Below are 17,846 nucleotides of genomic sequence, written 5' to 3' on the forward strand. Positions count from 1 at the left end.
TTTTGATTAATGCACACACTTTTTTTTTAATTAGAAAACTATAAGTAAAAGAAAACTTTTAAAACCAAATATAGTCATTCATGGCCAAATATACTCCAGACTTGATGACACAATAAAAATAAAATGCTGAAGAATGTAACAAATGGCTTGGAGGAGAAATTTCTTATATGATAAGAGAGAAACCTTGGGCCTAATGTGACTCCTCCCCTGTCTCATTTGTATAGAGATTGCACTGATGGTTCTGAGTTCCTTTGGCATATGGGTTCCTCACTCCTCACAGCTGCAATTAACCACTATTTGGGGCAGGATCTCTGATTAATAATGAAGTCATTGAAATCTGCATCCATTTAATTAGGTTACTTATCTCCTTAGTGCGCTGGTTTTATGATTTGAAAGGAAACTAAAGTGAAAGAAAACTTGAACTGAGTCTGATTATTTATGATCTTGGTGAGACTGTAGATTCAGTCTCTCCAAATAGAGGAAAACTTACTCCTCTGCAACTACTAGCCAATGTGATAAGACAAGAAATAGACAGAAGAGGTATAAGATTTGAAAGGAAGGCACAAGATTGTCATTATTGACAGACAACATGACCTGCAACCACTGATCTGTCTTTTGTCATTATAGATTCACTTGCATTTTCCAGAATTTTATATAAATTGAATTATATAGTGTGCATGTCGGTGATGGACACATATTATAAATGGGGTGATGAATATGTTCACTATTTTGACTTGGGTGGTGATGGTTTCATGTGCATATACATATGAAAAAACTTACTGAATTTACACTTCAAAATATTTAAAATATTTGGCATTTTATTTAATGCCAATAAAGGTGAAAAATATGCAAAGAATAAGACTGGGTATTTATTGATGGAAGAACACCAAAATGGTCTGTAAATATTTCACATCACATGCAATTAAGGACAGGCACACTAAAACAACAGTGATATACTACTTCATACACTTAGGTTTGGCAAAAGTAGAAATGTTTGAAAATACCAAATATTAGAAGGATTTAGAGAAATGAGTAGTTATTCATTACTTGGCTGTAACAACTTCTACTTAGAGTACTCTAGCAAGGTTCATTTAAAGTACCCTAATACCTAACATTGCATATTTCTAGCTATACATAACAGAAATATTTTTCACATATTTGCCCAAGGAGATGGGCACAGGGAGCTTAAAATTTTTGTAAGAATATAAAATTATGAACAACCTAGATAAATGAATAAACAAAAGTCATACTCACATTTTGGACTCTATACAGAAGTTAAAATGAATGAATTAAAGCTGTACGTATTAACATGCATTGAAATAGTCCTTTACATTTATCTAAATTTAGACTATAATAACTAGACCAGTTCCAATGATGGGAAAATAAGGAGCTATTTGGACCATAAATTGTTTGGGGACCATTTGTTCTCAAATTGAAAAAAAATGAAAATCTCTAACTTAAAACCACATGCAACAATAAATTTCAAAAAGATTTAGAAACTAAACATAAATATGTACTGTTGCATTTATACATAAAATTTCTAAATAGAGAATATCTATCATATTGCACAAATATTTTAGTGGGGAAGATTTTCCTGAGCAAAATACTTAGAATCAAAATAATATTGTTAAATTTGACAACATGAAAATAAAAGTTTATGGTATCCTTTGTCATATAAAATTAAAAATAAGTGACCAAGAAATGTTGACAACAGATATCAATTATATATTGTTTCCATAGTATAAAGACACCACACACAACTCCATAAGAAAAAATATAAACAACCTATTGGAAAATATATGAAAAAAATTATGAAGATAAACTAGAAATAGCCAACATATAAAAATATATTCAAGTTCACTAACAAATTGAAGCAATTTATCACCTATCACATTGTTAGAACAATCTCAAGATTGACACTGTTCAGTGTTGGAGAAGACAGAGGGGAGACAAGTGTCCTCATGCTTTGCTGTGAAGGGAAGAAAGCTGGAGACACAGACCGTGGAGGGATGACTTTGCAGTATCATCCAGATACCTAAATATGCATTCCTTTAGGCACATTAAAAATGTAAAGGTGGCTTTTTTTTTTTAAAAAGATTTTATTTATTTATTTGACAGAGACACAGCAAGAGAGGGAACACAAGTAGGGGTAGTGGGAGAGGGAGAAGCAGGCTTCCCGCTGAGTGGGGAGCCTGAAACGGGGCTTGATCCCAGGACCCTGAGATCATGCCCTGAGCCAAAGGCAGATGCTTAACGACTGAGCCACCCAGGAGCCCCATAAAGGTGGTGGTTTTTTATTTGATTATAAATATTTTTAGGTCCTCATCTCATGCTAAGTCCGTATTAATCCCACAGACTCTAATTAATATAGACAGTGTAAAAATGTACAAATATTGCAAATCCTTTGGTTTCATTATGGGCTTAATATAGAATGGTGTAAGCTCTGTTAGAAGTATTGATTCATGACTGTATTCTCTCAAAACTCTAAATGATATTTTTGTTCTTTCAAAATAAAACAAATTTCAGTATTCACTGTTTTCCAGCTATTCTCTGCAGAAATATGTTAATTGAGATATTTAATCTAGAAATTGAAACATAGCAAGACAGAAGTAAGAATAATGCTATAAAGGAAAGATTTAAAAGATTAAATTATGAAGTGAAAACAGGAATTCAGTCAGTGTGAAAAAAAATACATATCATGTCAATTTATATCCTCACTAAAATTGGGACACCTAGCTTGATCATGACCAAGTTAATACCAGGACACATGAGAAGTTATATCATTCACACTGTCCTTAGAGTAAGTACAAACCAATCTCTCATGGAGCCCCTCGGCCTGTCCTTACACTGAAGCTCAAAATAAATTTCCCCCAAGGCCCCCAGGACTAGAGGTAGTACAGCAAGGGATGCCCCATAGCACCTTTACAATAGACTGTCTCATGTTACTGGGACTGTTCTTGTAACTTCTCTTAATATAAGTAAATGTGACAATTCTTTTAAAAAATTACTGAATGAAGGGACAATTCAATGCAGTCGAGGAACATGGCTCTCTAGTAAACTGGCTTCAACCAAGAAAAGATTTTTGCCACAGATGCGAACAGGCTACCCTTGAGCTAAAATTGGCCTGAAGTGTATTTGGTTTGGCCGCAATCGTTGGGGGAGGGGAGGGATTTAATTGAGCAAACATAAAAATTCAGCAATTGCACATAAAAATTCAGACTTTTCCGTATTCCTCAAAGAATTGTAAGATTTGGCAACCCTAGATTTACATGGCCAAAACTAGTTGGCGCTGAGTAGCAGCTGTCCCTTTTGGACAGGGGTTAGGTGATAGATTTTTCCATAACCCTCACTATGGTGAGGGCTTAATTCATTTATGTTACTTGCTTGGCCCCCTTAGGCATTTTAGTTTGTGTTCAATTTTTGCACTATTGTGTAGTAACTCATTTAAATACTGGCTCAGCAGCCTCAACACCCGTAGAGGTTTCTAACAATACAGATATCTGTGTCCCACTCTAGACCTGCTGAATCAGGATCCCAAGCAGTGAGGCTCAGACATCTGTATGTTTGTAAGTTCCTAAGCAATCCAATACCTAGCCAAGTTTGAGAACTATGAGTCTAAAAAAGTGAATTTCTAAGAGAGTTCTCCATAAATATTTCTCTCAACTGAATTTCTAAAGGTTATTGAAAACCCATGAGTTTGAGGTTAAGCCTCCAGGACACTTTTTTTTTTATCTATTATTGAAGTATAGTTGACATACAATGTTATACTAGTTTCAGGTGTACAACATAGTGATTCCACAATTCTATATATTACTCAGTGCTCACCATGGTAAGTGGAGTCACCGTACAACATTATTACAATACTATTATAATATTCACTATGTTGTATTTTTTATCTCCATGCTTTATTCATTTTATAACTGCAAGATTGTACCTCGTAATCCCCTTCACCTATTTAACCAGGACAATTATGTTTTGATGTCCCATCAGCTATCACAGCCAGCTAAGTTTGGAACAGGGTTGATATCTGTCAATACATCTCTAAGAAGAATGCTATGCCATACCTTTAGGAATCCTCGAAGGCAGTTTTAAGGGCCAAAATTCTCTAAGATATAATTTGGAGCTGTCTCCAAGTAGGGACATGTGGAAGATATTTCCCCGTCCTTCCCCTACGAGGAACACGAAGACATCCCAACATCAGTGCCCTGCCGGGCTGGCAAGCATTTGTGCCAAGGAGCCCTTCCTGGAGCCATACTCTCTGCGCTCTCATAGACACAGTGGCAGATGACTCAAGAAGAATCGCCCTCTCCAAGGTTCTCTAGGCGGAGTGATTTTATCTCCTCCCTATCCTTGTGTCATTATCCCCTTCCATCATCTATTTACTATGGAACTTGAAACCTCAACATGGTAGGGGGACCAGGGTGCTCCAGGAGGCACCTTCAGCCCTGTCGTCTCCATTTCCTCTAAGACTGTACAAGAAAAGCAGAACTACACCACTGAGAAGAAATCAGATCCTGCTAGTAAGGTTTGACTTTATTAATTTATTCAACACATCTGTTGAACATCGATGTCCTAGGCAGTGTATAAGCACTGGTGACACGACAATGAACAGAGAAGGAGGACATCTCTGCCCTTCCAGTGTGAACGTTCTAGAGGAGGGGAGGATGATAAGCAAGATAAATGAGATACCCGAGGAAAACAGATAATATTCCAGATGATGATAAGTCATCAAGAGGAACTGGTAGGGAGAAGGGGCCCATAGGGGGTGTTGGAAGAGGAGCCAGCTTTAGGCGATGTGGCCAAGGCAGGCCTCAATGAGAAGATGTTGTAGTAAAGATGTCAGGGAGTAATGGCAAGAACGTTGCAGGCAGAGGAAAAAGCAAGTGGAAATGCCACAAGCAGGAGGGGCCTGGGGGGTGCAAGCATGGTCAAGGAGGCACTTGAAACTGGCAAGATGATTAGTGTCGGAAAGACGGTATCTGGAGAATGAGGCACCTACATATGACCCAATACTAGGACACCTGGGTGCGGAGGGTCCCATGCTCCACGCTCACTTTCAAAAACTAGTAAACTTACACCTCCCATCCTCAGGACCAAGTTTCGCAAGTGATTTGGGGAAAATCTTAGAAAAAACCTTTAGGCAATCCTGCAAGGCTAGGTGTTTGTCATAGAAACCTAGGTTAAGTGCCTCCACTTCATTCCAAAGGAACAGTAGTGAACCACATGCGGAGAGACTCTTGCAAAATTTCACTCTGCCTGGAGTTTGCAATTGGACCACTAGAAAACCTTAGTAAACCTTAGGTACCCTTAGTTTCATCATAGTATACATTTGGAAATATACACACTTCCCATACAAATCTTTTGCCCCAAATTTGAACACATTTTTATGATTTTAATTTTCAGATTATATTTATTTGGATTTGGTGTTTTTCTTTCATATTTGGCATGACTCGTTATTTTTCAGGTCTCAGCCATTTTGAGGGACCCTCACAATGTGCCAATAGGCTACAACACCTGGTCCGTATCCCAAGGGGTTGCTCCGTCTCAGAAAGCCTGCTGACCGCGTCCAAACCAAGAAAGAGTCTGCTCTGACAGCCGAGAGCAAAGCTTCTGTAAGTCACTTCAACTCATGTGAGACTCTTGGTGATCCCAGGTCCACCATAATGTGCCCTGGAATCTTACAATCTGTGAGATGGGGCCCTACACTGAGGATTGACCTCAGGAACTTGAAGCCTTCTGCAGTTTCTGAGGACCCCACCACACCAATGGCATGACAGTGCTCTTTAAAGTTAGTCTCAGGACACTGTCACATGCTTAAAATTATCAAAGACTCCAAAAAGCTTTTGTTTATGTGGGTAACAGCTGCCAATATTTATTGTATTAACAACCAAAACTGGAAAAGTTTTAAATGTTTACTAATTCATTTATAAGTAACAATAATAAACCCATTACATTTTAATGTAAATAACATATTCATATGAAAAATGGCTATTCAAATAAAACCTTTAGTGAGAAGATTGATGTTGTTTTATATATTTGCTAAACTCTCTAGGTCTGAATGGATAGAAGACAGATGGATTCTCACGCATGCTTCTGCATCAATCTGTTGTGATCTATTGTTTTAATGGCTGTATATGAAGAAAAGCTGGCCTCCCACAGACTTGCCTTTGGAAAAGTGAGGACCTTACAGGCAGTCTGAGGTGCTCGGCAGCTGCAGTGAGTTTGTAGATCCCATGATGAATGTTGATCTTCCAGGTGATGGGGCTGAAGACGAAGCAGCACTATGTGTCCCGACATGGAAAGTTGTACAGTGTGTTTTGGTTTAAGTGAGAAGGAGAAGGTGCAGAACAATGGGTGTAGCATGATTCCACACACAGCCCTCTAGACAAAAACAAAAACAAAAACCAAACCAAAGCAAAACCAAAAAAAAAAAAAAAAAAACAGTTCCCACCATTAACAGCTGAATGTAACAATCCACTCACAGAAATTTCCTGAAAATTTAACCCTGGTTCACAGGAGATGGTAGAGGCAGCTCCAGAGAATTGCTGGGGCCAACTGAGATCAAGATTTTATATCTGATCATTTTATCAATTAAAGAAAAGATGAAATCATCATTAACGAGAAAATGGGGAAATGCTACAAAGGGTTCATCTTCTAAGTTTGCCTCTTTTGAAGACATTCAGAAGAACAAATCAGGCTTCATTTGAAGCAGGTGAATCAGTCTGTGCTGTAACTGCAAGCAACAAAAATAAAGTCTGCCCATCTCAAAGAATTGTGGGGGGGGGGGTGTTATTGGAAGCACATTTGCTATGATAGAAGTGACAAAAGGCTGAAGACCCAGGATTGGGAAATGGGCAGATCCGGAGGCAGAAAATGCAATCATCCTTTAGGGGAAAAAAAAAAAAATGGGCCAGGACACTATGATACAAGGAAAGGCATGGAACAATATGGGACATAGTCAGATATGAAAGTGAAAGGGATTATCAAATGACACTAAGCCAGATAATGACAGAAAGAGAGGATTCAGGGGACAGAGGAATTTTCCAAGCCCCAACAGGCTAATGATTTCACCTGTTCTTCAGTGAGAAACGACTCCTTATTAACACTAGAATTGTTCTTTGTTTTATGAGTTAATTATTTTTAGCTGAACATATCTATTATATATATATGGCAAAAGTAAAAGTCTCAGTAAACTGCACATAGTTCATTCCACAGAATGGATTTACTATTTCCCAACTCCTTTTCTGGTGTTGATAGAAATCCAAACTAACGTAAGCCCTTTGGGTATTGTCCAAGAAATGTATATTGAATATTGCGTGAATACGGTTCTTTTCTCATCAGTGGGATCACAGCCAGACTAAGAATAAAAAGAAGTAATAGATGTTTGGGTGGAGCCAAAAGTTTAAGTGAAATTTGGCGGATATAATCTTGGTGGCTTTTTTTAGTCCCTGTGTTTTGGACCTTATTAGGTCTTAGATGTTATCTGTGATAGGGAGAAAGGAACATTTATCTTCTGAGGACCACTCACAAGGAAATAATTAAACTACAACCAATAGTTAAGGGCTACATCAAAGCCAAATAATTTCATTCTGGGATTTTATTTAGAACAGTTTCAGGTTTGTTTGGTTTTTTTTTTTTTTTTTTTAGGGTTAAGAATGGTTAATGTGCTTTCTTCAATGCAGAAGCTAATACTATGTTAAATACTCCAATTTTGTATGTTTACCATCGAAGGGATGGGGAAAACCCAAGAAGTAGGAGAGTCAAATACAAAAGCCCACAAAGATCTTTGGAGATGGAAAGAGAGCCCGTGGAGAAGGAGAAAGGCAAGAGCATAAGAAGGCTTGAGGGAGAGAATTCCAGGCTCTTCAAGACAAAAGTGGAGAATGGTCTGGGGACCACATAGAAAAATATGGAGCAAACCTATACTATTATCTCCCCGGCATTTCAGATCTGCTTCCGAGCGGCTTTGCACTCAGGGGCACCTGGCTCCACACCGAGAAGTAAATGCACCGTGAAACGGAAATTCCTACACGCAAGCTAAAGCTGCCAGAGCTTTTGCCTTTCTTCCTTTCTTTTCTTTCTTTCTTTCCTTTCTTTCTTTCTTTTCTTTCTTTCTTTCTTTCTCTTTCTTTCTTCTTTCTTTCTTTCCTTTCTTTCTTTCTTTCTTTCTTTTCTTTCTTTCTTTCTTTCTTTTCTTTCTTTCTTTTTCTTTCTTTCTTCTTTCTTTCTTTCCTTTCTTTCTTTCTTTCTTTCTTTCTTTTCTTTCTTTCTTTCTTTCTTTTTCTTTCTTTCTTCTTTCTTTCTTTCTTTCTTTCTTTCTTTCTTTTCCTTTCTTTCTTCTTTCTTTCTTTCCTTTCTTTCTTTCTTTCTTTCTTTTCTTTCTTTCTTTCTTTTCTTTCTTTTTCTTTCTTTCTTTCTTTCTTTCTTTCTTTCTTTCTTTCTTTCTTTCTTTCTTTCTTTCTTTCTTCTTTCTTTCTTTCTTTCTTTCTTTCTTTCTTTCTTTCTTTCTTTCTTTCTTTCTTTCTTTCTTTCTTTCTTTCTTTCTTTCTTTCTTTCTTTCTTTCTTTCTTTCTTTCTTTCTTTCTTTCTTTCTTTCTTTCTTTCTTTCTTTCTTTCTTTCTTTCTTTCTTTCTTTCTTTCTTTCTTTCTTTCTTTCTTTCTTTCTTTCTTTCTTTCTTTCTTTCTTTCTTTCTTTCTTTCTTTCTTTCTTTCTTTCTTTCTTTCTTTCTTTCTTTCTTTCTTTCTTTCTTTCTTTCTTTCTTTCTTTCTTTCTTTCTTTCTTTCTTTCTTTCTTTCTTTCTTTCTTTCTTTCTTTCTTTCTTTCTTTCTTTCTTTCTTTCTTTCTTTCTTTCTTTCTTTCTTTCTTTCTTTCTTTCTTTCTTTCTTTCTTTCTTTCTTTCTTTCTTTCTTTCTTTCTTTCTTCTTTCTTTCTTTCTTTCTTTCTTTCTTTCTTTCTTTCTTTCTTTCTTTCTTTCTTTCTTTCTTTCTTTCTTTCTTTCTTTCTTTCTTTCTTTCTTTCTTTCTTTTCTTTCTTTCTTTCTTTCTTTCTTCTTTCTTTCTTTCTTTCTTTCTTTCTTTCTTTCTTTCTTTCTTTCTTTCTTTCTTTCTTTCTTTCTTTCTTTCTTTCTTCTTTCTTTCTTTCTTTTTTAGTTATCCATCTTGCCTGGAGAAAATGGTGTGCTTCCACCTGCATTTCTTCCTGTCTCAAACACTTCTCTGTGTGCGGAGGATTTTCGGTAATTGGTCAGGGAAGGCATTTCCTGACTTTCTTGGAACATGGCCCTTCCTCCACCTGCTCTGAGCTCTGTAGCTCCGCATGGAAACTTCACATAAAGTCTTTCCATAGTTCAATCTATAAATCACCCTGCATAGCAATATTAAACTTAAAAAATCAGATTCCCACGCAGGAGCACTTGTCAGATGAAGCTTGTCCATGTTCTTTCTTTAGCTGTATAGAAGGGTTACTTCTCTCTTTGAAATGTTAAACTAAAGATAACTGATAATGGCTCTTTTATGCCCTAATCCCTGAGTCATGTCCACTTCACCACTGCCATCAGAGGAGGTTAAGGCTTTCTGAAAATACATTCTTACAGCATCTAGGACCCTTCATAACTGTGGTCACCAGATTTAGTGATTAAATATATAAGGCGCTGAGGGACATTTGAACTAGTTATGCTAGCTCTCTAGAAAATGTCTTGTGTGTGCCTGTCCTTCCACACAAGTGCAAATGGCACGTGAGGACAGCAGCAAAGAGGCCTGGTCTACTAGGAGGGACAGGCTATATAGAGCCCTGGAAAGGCAAATGTCTGGGGGCTGCCACAGCTAAGAGAAGACAGTCTGCTTTGGTGTGTCCCAAGCAAGAACCAGGTGGAATTCAGCTTCTGGGCCCTCCCCAGGAAGAGTCCTGGTCTGCACTTAGGGGGTTAATGGGAGGAGTTCATCACACCCCTGTGCCTCCCTGGGTGGAGGGAAGCCAGATGTGGAAGGGGTAATAGCTCACTGACTCTTCTCTCCATCCATGCACCAACTTTGGGAGTAGATTCCTTTTCGAAGTGCTGTCTGAGTTAGGAGAAGTATAAGATAGTTGGGTAAAGGCCATGGAAGACAGCCTATAAATTACTATCTTGCTTTCAAGACTTCTCTTGGTTTAGCTAAGCAGCATCAGCTCCATGGTAATATCTTATGGTCTCAGAGGCCCCTAGGGGTTTTCATAACTGCTATTTGCATAGGTGCATTTCAGTTTCCAAGGCTCTTTTTAATATATCAATCATCTCAATTAACCCCCCTCCAAAGCAACCTGGGGAAAGGGTACTTGTTCCTTCCACAGATAAGGAAACTGAGGTTCATGGACATATTTAGTACTTAGTAAACACTTCTGCAGGACTCAAACAATAGCATTCAGGCTCCAAAGCCCAGTGCAGTGCCCTTCCGGTAATGGTCTTTCTGCTCCTTTCATGCCTGTGGGGACTGACCCAGTTCTTGTGACGCAGTCTAGCACTCCTTTTCAAGCCCTAAGGTGGCAACTCCCTGCAGTCAATCTGCAGAATGGGGGTAAGTACTTAAAAGATGTATTAAATATCAACCATTATCATTTGAGTATGAATTAGTTCATAGATTTACCAGGGAAAGATAAATAGTAGGGTTTGTTAACTATGCATTTCCCTTCTCCTCTTACATCTCCTGTTTTACAGGAAAACAGAACATAGACTCAGAGAAACAGTTCACCTGGGGGTAGGACCTACAGGTTTTCAGATGCGTGCTTGCTCCATGGATTCTAATAGCCTGTGTCTGAAGGAAGGAATGAGGAGGCCCAGGGGTGAGAGCAGAAGATGGGGAAGGGGCAGAGTCCTTAAAAGGGAAAAAGGAGATGCTGATATCAAAAGGCTCAGGAAGCCAAGAGAAGGGACTCAGAGCCCAGCTACATTTCAGCTTCAGATAACATTCTAGAGAGAGGCTGAGGGCTTGGGACAATTGGTTGGTGAGCTGGGTGAGGAGAGGAAGGCCTCCCTCCTGGCCCAGGCTGTCGCTGAATGAAAGCATGTGCTGGCCACACCAAGGCTGACGTCCATGCAGGGTACAGTCGGAAGGGCAGGGCAGGCATATTTCTAGCGGTGGGTGGGTGCAAGGCCTAGGTGTGAAATGCAGCCCCAAGAACAAAACCACAGGGCAGGCGTGAGCAGCAGGGGTGAGGCCTGAAGACATAGAACTCCATCTTTGCAGAGGGCTCCCGTCAGGAGGGAGAGGATAGGTGAAGACTTCCCACCGCTCAGAGCTAGTGACTGGCAGCAGGAGTGGTGGCAAAGGGGCTGCAAGTGTTCATATTCAGAGGAGGACCCCACACAACCTTGTGTGAGCAGCCCTCACCAGAGGGCGGGCAGGCCCTTTCCCATCAGTCAGCGCACAGAACTCCCCACAGGGACATCTTAGTAGAAAACACAAGAAAGGTCAGTGCTGCCAGCCCAAAGTCAGAGTCGGCCTGGTGGGGGGGGGGGAAGGGCAACCTTCTTTTCCCCTCCCCGTGGCTATTCCCCAGTGGGAATGACACTAATAATAACAACCACCAGTAAAACTAGTAGGAGCACTCTAAGGAAGGAAAGCTAGCATCTCCTTCTGGGCAGGCCAGGCCTCTACTGTAAGGTGGACCTGCCACTCTGCAGGGAAAGGAGAAAAGAGTCTTAGAGAGAGGCATGGTAAAGGCAGCCTCCACCCAACATATGGCTCCACCAGGACCGTGAGTGTCATGTAGATACTGTGGGGTTAACCACCAGGGGCAGTAACTGAGCAAGTGACAGTGGGAATGAAGCCAGAAAGGGTTCTTCCATGCAAAGAAAATGGGCAGTAGGGATGGTCCTGCAGCAAGCCCGCCAGGAACTGACACTTGTGCCCAAGAGAGCCAGTGGTTGGATGACCACCTCCTGCCCAGGCAGGACACTTGCCAAGGTTGGCACAAAAGTGGGGACCCAGAAGCAGAAATACCGAAGAGAAAATGTGACCCTTTTCTCCTAAACTCTCTTCTTTACCCCAACACCAGAAGATCTGGAAATTACATAGAAAAATCTAGAAGGGAAGAAGATGGAGAAATAACAGCAAAACACACCCCCTCTCTGTTCCCAAGACTCACAGAAACCTACACTCAGAGGACGGGGCATACATGTCTGGTCAGATAAGATCCTAAAGGAGTTATTCCCTCACCAGTGGTTTTCTTTATTATAATTTTTTTATTTATTGTAATTTAGTGTTCATATATAATTAGGTAATAATTAAAGAACATTTTTAACTTCTATTAAAGACATTTTAAAACATATGCAAAAAGAAACCATGTAACAATACCCATATACCCATCACCCAGCTTCAACTATTACCAGCTAATGCCAGTCTTGCTTCATTTAGAATCTCACCCAATAGCCTTCCCATCATTACTCCTTAGCATTAATTTTAACCAAAACCCAGACATACTTTCATTTTGCTGTAACTGGTCTGGACTGGACTCCATGGGATTTGCCTGAGGTATAGACTTTGAGAATAGGAAAGGAAATTTCCATAGATTATGACTGAAGGCCATGGTTTAAATAACACAAAACCATTTAATAATATTCACACCCCACTAAGTGTTGGGCTGTTCAATAAAATTATTAAAACTTGAGTACGAACTACTTTATAGGATTCACACGATGAGTTGATTCAGGAGCAAGAAGCTGGGAACCTGAGGCCCCATGCTAGGGCAACATGACCTTGACCTCTAGGATGGCGGTGCCTCTGGTAGAGAATGGCGGGCAGGAGTCTCAGAGCAGAGGGAGGGTAGCCAAGATGACCACACCCACCTGCAGGAAGACCACGGCATATCTGGTTTACGTTTTACTACTTTTTAAGTTGATGAAAAATTTTATAGACTTATCAGAGCAACCCTATTGTCACCAAGTCACAGACAAGGCAAAGAGATGAACAACTCATGAGGATGAAAGATACAGCATAGGGAACATGGTGGTCCTATAACTGCATTATATGGTGACAGATGGTAGCTACACTGGTGGCGAGCATAGAATATAGAGTTGTCAAAGTACTACATTGTACACCAGGAATTAATGTAACATTGAGTGTCAACTATACTTCAAAAAGAATCTGGGAAAAAAAAAAAAAAGGAAAAACCAGATAGGTCCACTGCCCTTAGGGAATTTACGTGAGAGAGACAAATGAGAATTGGGAAAACAGAGTCTTACAAACAAGTGAAGAAACAACAGAATGCCATGGGACAGAATAGTGAGAGGTTCCACCCAAGATCATTACCTGCTGATCACCAGTTCCCAAAGATAAACACACAGAGCATGTTTGTTGTTTGTTTGAATGTTTTTATTGTTAATTGCTATGGAGAATGAAAAAAAAAATGACAGTATGGAAGTTGAAGAAACATTAAACACAAAAAAATCTTTAAAAAAAAAGGAAAATGGATCATTTCTTCCATGTGTAGTGTCTACTCAGGATGAAGAGTTTGCTGTTTCAAAGGATTTCCTAAAAATTTTAGAATTCTAAGCGTGTGTCATGTTGCTGACTCAGCTGTTAAATACCACTTTTGTAGCCCCTTTCCCCCAACTCAGCTAAGTACTGTGGAAGGGGAGGGCTGAGATTTTTGACCAAAAATTCCCTCATAATGTAATTCTCAGCCTCAGACCTTGGACCAATGAGAAATCTGGTAAGTAGTGAATAGAGACCTCCAATCCACATCCCACAAGCATCATCATTTTGTCTCTTATTTAAATCCAATAAAACGCACAGTGTGGATAATGAGTTTTGTGTGTAAGACACCACCACCTATTGTATTAAATGGATGCATCAGTATTAGTAACAATCATATATTTTAAAGACTGAATAAATTATATCCTCTCACATAGTCCTGTCAATTCTAACATATACAGATAAAGCTTTGATTCATTTAAAAAATCATTTTAAAGACATTAGTGGGTCCATAGAACTTTCTCAATTAGTGCTTACTTAAAAGGACAGTTGCACCATATGATGGTCAGCACAACTTTCTGATGTTTAAAGAAGATTCTCAAATCAAAAAATGTGGAAAGCACAGACATTCTCATTTTATGAATAAGCACACAGGGGAAAATGCCTATACTTCAAAGTTCTCCATCACCAGAAAGCTGAAAAGTAGAAGGAAAATAGAAAGCCTGTAAGTGCGTGTGCATGTGTGTATACATGTATACATATATATGCACAAAAATATGTACCAACATCACAACGCACATGCATAATACATTCACACATATGAAGTGGTCAGGTACATGCTTCTAAACATGACACCGACAAGGAAAATAAAGAAGTGGCAAACGCCCAGGTTTTCTGCTGGAATGGATCTTAGAGTAGGAGCTCAGAAAGCTCGTGTCACTCGGAGATCAGATGCTCCTCCTCAGAGCAAACGAGGAAGTGTGAGAAGTTCCAATGTTTGAAAAGTGTTATCTAAATACTAACAGCGGTTCTCATGGGGTGGCAGAGATGTGCAGCAATTTTTATTTATTTCTTTAATCTTCTGTTCTTATTTTACAACCAGCATGCATCATTTAGGTAATGAGAAAAATCAATGCTTCTATTTTGACTTTGAAAAATAATAAAGGCTCTATGGCAGGTAGGTTTGTCATTGTGCTCCAAGGAAGCTCGGGCTGGTGGGACCTGCGTGAGCAGTTGGATCTCCAAGACAAGGCAAAACAGAAGGAAACTCACACAGGCCAGGGGCTCTGTATTAAGCTTCAAGACCTCACAGATTTAAAAGAAAATTAGATACAAATACTACAACTTGGTTAGTGTGAAATCTTCAGAAAGTTATCTTTTTAAAAGATTTATTTATTTATTTATTTGAGAGAGAGACAGAGAGAGAGAGAGCATGCAAGCAGGAGTGGCAGAGGGAGGAGGAGAGAATCTCAAGCCGACTCCATGCTCAGTCACTCAGTGCAGAGTCAGATATGGGGCTCCATCCCACGACCCTTACATCACAACCTGAGCTGAAACCAAGAGTCGGATGCCCAATCGACTGTACCACCCAGGGGCCCCAAAAGTTATTTTTTAATACTCTCCCTGTTATCTTTGAAATCTTTTGAACATTTGTCTTTAAATGGTTTCTCATTTCCACTGACAAATGAAGGTAAATAAACTTTAGCACCATGCAATGTCAACCATGACGTAAAGATTTGTTTTCTTTTTGATTGTGAATTTCAGCATTTTCTCTTGTTTCATAAGGTGCAGTTGAGAAGTGAATGTACCTCATGCAGCCAAAGGCACAGGGATTTAGAGGAGCATGGCCGTAGTCAAGTTTTGGATTCATCAGTATGGCATGTTCCTTGTCCTTGAACCTCGGGGCCCTCAAATGTGAACATAGTTATGTCAGAGTGCCATGAGGATCAAGGAGCTCTGTATGTGACATCCCCGGGGACAGAAGGAAATCCCTGCACTGGTTAGGACGCTGTCTGCTGCAAATGCCAAATGCCAACCCAAACTGGCTTACACAAATAAAGGAATTTGTTGACAATCCTGCCTGGAAATGGAGCTGAAAGGACCTCATTGAGACTTCACTTCTGTTTCTCCAGCTCCTGACAAGCAGGATTTCATCATGGTGGCCCATGGCATTTCCAGCCTCACTTCCCACCAAGTGAGTCCCCTTTTCTGAAAGTACCAAGAATCAAGTTCTAGGCTGGGACCCACCCTCTGGTTTGGGGTGCGGTTCTGGGAATGGGGGAAGGTGGTACTCACATTGGTCAGCCCACCCAATGTGTCAGGTGTGGGTTTACAGGAACCAGGAGTTGAGAGGCCCCCAAGGACAATCAGTGTGTATTACCAGAGAGGGAAAATAGGTGTTAAGCAGATCAGAACACTAAAACACATCTCAGTCTGTACAAGTCTTGTTTTATCATTTTAAACAACAGATTCTAGGAAGCTGATAGAAGTTGAAAATCACCATTATTGAAAATGTGTGTAACTGTGGTTCAGTACTCCTTGTGGTGAGATGCCCGAGACTATACAGTGCAACGTCTTGTCTTTGAGAAGGGAATAACCAGGAGCGACGGCCCATCCTCATCTCCTGAGGATGGAGACCTGGAGATGGAGGCTTGCACATCCAAAGCTTCTTCGGGCATGAGCTCAGGCTCCACATCATTAGGGAGGGAAGGAAGCAGCATTGGTTTCAAGCAGGGGTCAGCAAACTTTTGCTATAAAGGGTCAGATAGTAATTGCTTTTGGCTTCGTGGGCCATATGGTCTCTGACTGTTGTAGCGTAAAAGCAGCCACAGAAAATAACAGAAACAGATGAGCTTGGCTGGGTTCCACTAAGATTTCACTTACGGACACTGAAATTTTAATTTCATATGATTTTTACATATCACAGAATATTTTCTCCTTTTGATTTTTTCCAACCATCTAAAAATGTAAAAACCATTCTTAGCTCATGGGTCATACAAAAACAGGCAGCAAGCCAGATCTGGCCAGTGAGCTGTCATTGTTGACCCTGGTTTAGAGGAAGAAGTTGCAATGAGATGTGACCACAAAAGGGTCTCTGCCTGTCCCTTGTCGGGCCCCAGAGCTGGGATGGCCCTACAGAGTTGCCCTAGATCAGGGCAAATTTACCCTGCAGTATGGCCTCGGCTGCTGCATATTCCTGGGAAGGGGAATGGTTTTGGGTGAGGTGGCTATCTTCAGCACAGGACAAGTCCCAGAGAGGGACACAGCTGAGAGCTGTCATCTGTAATGCTCTCAGCAATGGGGTAATGAACACCTCCATCCTAGGGGGGCACAGACCGTGTATTCCAGTGACCAGAATAGACGCACTGTGACAGATTCCGTGGTTATCTACACTTTGATTACCAGAAAATCCCATTGCTATTTCCAGCATGCCATCCCTGGAAGTTACGTGCAAATGAAACCCAATTCCCTACAGCACACTAAAAATGAAAGCAGTTCTCAGGGCGCCTGGGTGGCTCAGTCGTTAAGTGTCTGCCTTCGGCTCAGGTCATGGTCCCAGGGTCCTGGGATCGAGCCCCGCATCGGGCTCCCGGCTCCGCGGGAAGCCTGCTTCTCCCTGTCTGACTCCCCCTGCTTGTGTTCCTGCTCTCGCTGTGTCTCTCTCTGTCAAATAAAGAAATAAGATCTTTAAAAAAAAATGAAAATGGTTCTTTGGGGCTGCCACCCTTTCAAGCCTCAACTTTAACTCGAGTCGAATGGTGCCAGGGTCTGCACATATTCTGAGGACATAGACTGGATTTGAAGTCTAGTCCTTGAAACAAGCCTATTGAGCAATCAAAGACTGCAAGCTTAATTTCTTCTACAAGCTATCCTATCTCTCCCACTAAATTCCCATTTCTTAACCCTTTTTTTTTTAAAAGATTTTATTTATTTATTTGAGAGAGAGAGAGAGAATGAGAGAGAGAGAGCACATGAGAGGGGGGAGGGTCAGAGGGAGAAGCAGACTCCCCGCGGAGCAGGGAGCCCGATACGGGACTCGATCCCCAGACCCCAGGATCATGACCTGAGCCGAAGGCAGTCAGTCGCTGAACCGACTGAGCCACCCAGGCGCCCTCTTAACCCTTTTAATGACAGCTTGGCCCAGCTCTATGTCTCCTGGCCACCATCAGTTATTGGAACAATGCTCAGTATGGGAATTCAATGCTCTTCTCTTCTTCTTGCCTTAATGAAAGTGGAGCTGTGGTTGCGGTGGGCAGAGGACCAGGTTCTTCCTCAGTCTTTTCTGGGCACAAGCTCCTCATTGTAGACAGCAGAAGAGGGAGAGAGGAAGGAGGGTTTGTCCCTCATTTGTGCTGGAGGACATGGCAGTGGCCCCAAGAGGCCCCACTGACAAAGGG

The sequence above is a fragment of the Zalophus californianus genome, chromosome 12 (genome assembly GCF_009762305.2).
Source record: "Zalophus californianus isolate mZalCal1 chromosome 12, mZalCal1.pri.v2, whole genome shotgun sequence".
Lineage (NCBI taxonomy): Eukaryota > Metazoa > Chordata > Mammalia > Carnivora > Otariidae > Zalophus > Zalophus californianus.